This window comes from Propithecus coquereli, unplaced genomic scaffold (genome assembly GCF_000956105.1).
Source record: "Propithecus coquereli isolate 6110/MARCELLA unplaced genomic scaffold, Pcoq_1.0 Scaffold40, whole genome shotgun sequence".
Lineage (NCBI taxonomy): Eukaryota > Metazoa > Chordata > Mammalia > Primates > Indriidae > Propithecus > Propithecus coquereli.
Genome location: NW_012149730.1, coordinates 1,325,465 through 1,328,482, shown reverse-complemented (window position 1 = coordinate 1,328,482; position 3,018 = coordinate 1,325,465). Strand labels below are relative to the sequence as shown.

General features: G+C 33.3%; 1 protein-coding gene across 1 annotated transcript in view; it reads right to left on the bottom strand.

Annotated features, from left to right (window-relative positions):
• Positions 1-3,018, bottom strand: part of EPHA6 (EPH receptor A6) — a 1,195,443-nt gene that overhangs the window by 258,036 nt on the left and 934,389 nt on the right. The window lies entirely within an intron of this gene.

Below are 3,018 nucleotides of genomic sequence, written 5' to 3'. Positions count from 1 at the left end.
CTCATAAGTCTATATTGCATCTTTATCTTCATCTGTATTATCTTTTATGCAATAGGGTGCTCCTTAGGGAGCATTAATTGCTAGCTATCTCTTAGCTACTTAAGGGCAATCTTGGAAAGAAAATTATCACGTATTTATGGGAATGAGGCATTCATTTATTTATTGCCTTCTCCTAACAATCCCATAGCAATTGAATCAAGATGATAACAGTATAAATGTGTCCACTTATCTTTGTGGGGATTACTCCTTTCTCCATCTCCACCATCCATCCGCCTTGGCAGCACCAAGTTGTCCTTATATGGGGCACGCTCTTGTAAGTTAATGCAAAATGCTGTTTGCCACTCAACAGCACACCGAATGTATCTTTTCTCAATTTTCTTATAACAGAAATTGAATTTTGTTTTCTTTCTTTCTTTAAGATATGGAACAAGGACCTTGACTTGTGGATCATAAAAACTTAGCTAAGTATAGGTCACTTATGTCATTTTTAGATGAGATTGTTAAAGTTGTAAAGCAATCACTATGTTGGTTGTTTGGGTGCTTATGTGAAATGAACTATTTCAAACTGGCAGACGAGTACCACAGAATATCATATTAAACCTACTCAGTTGATTTAGGGTAAATGATTTCCACTATTTCGTAGGGCTATATATATTTTTCCCTTTCATGTACTTTAATGTGTGTGTGTGTGTGTGTGTGTGTGTGTGTATATATATATATATATATATATGAGAGATAATATGTGAATAAAACACATAGGACTATATGAAAAAGACACGTAATTTGATTTACTGAAGAAAGAAAAATAGTGATCGGATACCTTTCAACCTTTGAATGTATTTTTAGACACTTTTTTCCAGATATTTTGTGCATAAACACACATCAGAGGACCTCAACATCATACTTAAATTGTTATTTAAAATGCTCTGCTAAGGTTCATAACCTAACTTTCAAATTATCTTTTGCCTACCAGAGAGATAGAAAACAGAAAGAATAACTTGACATGTTCATGCTAAATCAATGACAAGGAAGTGAGAAAATATAAAAGAAATAAGTATTAATAACATGCTATTTCTTCTCTGTTTCTCTCTTTTGGATTATAATCTTTAATAGGTACTATGGCATAGATGGCTCTTTCCAAATTTGACATTTTAGGGATAATTTATTTTACTCTAGTCAAATATTTTTTCCTATTTTGAAAAGTAGTGTTATTTTATTTAATTCAGGTTTTTATTTCATGTTATTTAATTCAGATGAGATAATTAATGTATAAAACTTTTATTGACTGTGACATAGCAAAAGCAAAAAAACCCAAAAAAACCCACAAAAAGAAAAAACAACAATATGAGTTTTAGAGAGGGACAGACTTCAGTTTGAACACCATTCATGCCACATACTGTGGCTCTTATGTGGGTTAATTAGCCTGTCTGGGTCTCGGTTTTCATCTTTAAAATGTGAATAATGATATTCATAAGAGATACTGTGAGGACGAAATGGTAACATATATGTATAAAGTGCTTGGCACACATAGTTCCAATGATCAATACCATTTAACCTGGCTTACTATGAGATACAAAGGATGCTAAATGCATTATACATTTACAAATATAATTCTTACAGTATTCCTGTAAGGGTTATTTTGGTCCCATTATATAGATTTATAAATAAGTATAGAGATGTTGATTAATTTAACCATAGCTGCATAAGTCTTAAGTTGCAGGAGCAGAATTCTAACTGAAGTTCATCTATTGGTCATCTATTGCTCTGTAAAAATCATCTGAAACTTAAAACGGCAAACATTTCATTATCTCTTATGATTTTTGGGTTGATAGGACTGAGGTGGGTGGTTCCTTTGCTTCAAAAAATGTCAACCACAGCTGCAGCTATATGATGGTATCGTGGTAGGGTTGGGGGTGAGGTTGTAACATCTGAGATGGTTCACTCACAAGACTGGCAATGAGTGCTGACTGTCTTCTGGGAGCTCAGATGGGCTGTTGACTGGAGCACCTCGATTCTCTTCTTTGCAGTACTACATGTAGCCTCATTATGCGAATTACCTTCACTCAGCACAGAGGCTGGTTTCCAGAAAGGAATGTTACAAGAGGACAAGCTCCAATGTGCAAACATGTAAGATGCCTTCATGTGCATCAAGCTTGCTAATGTCCCTCTGGCCAAGGTTAGTCACATGGAAAGGCCCAGAGTCAATGTGGGAGAGAACTTTGCAAGGGCATGAATACTGAAAGGGCCCATTAAGGCTGCTAAAGTAATAGTTCACTTCAACACCTGTTATCAGAAGCCCTCTTTTCTGTCCTCCAAACTATCCTGGCTGTCAATAATCTTCTGTTCCCCTTCAGCAGCACGTTGGCAATGCCTTGTGAGGACTTAGGAGTTTCCGACAGAGTCAATTACACATTTTTAGTAACTTTTTACACTTTCCTGCTTCCAAATAAGACATAAAATTTCAATTTTATATAGTTTTAAAATAAATTTCAGTTTTATAAAGAGTTCTTTTCCATGTTATTCTTTTGTTGAATATACTAAAGTGATTAAGAAGTTATTTTTATATTTATACTTATAATCTAAAAAATAAAATAAATTTCAGTTTTAGAAAGAGTTCTTTTCCATGTTATTCTTTTGTTGAATATACTAAAGTGATTAAGAAGTTATTTTTATATTTATATTTAAAATCCTCTGTCATCTATTTGAGACTATCAATCAATGTGTCACTGAAAAAATCCACTTGGAATTACATTTAGGTAAGTAGATTCATGTATCAATATATTTTCTCATGTTTTTATATTACTGCATTTAAGAGAAAAGATAAGTTTGCAAAGAATTTATCCAAAAAGACAGGTGATAGAAGCAACCTCTTTTACATTAATTTTGTCTTCCCCCAAAAGGATGAAATATTTAAGCCTAAAACTTACCTCAAAGGTATGGTCTAGTCTGTATACTGACACTGAATTTACTGCACTGACTATCTCCAATACACCATTGAAATTATTCAAATCTTGAAAA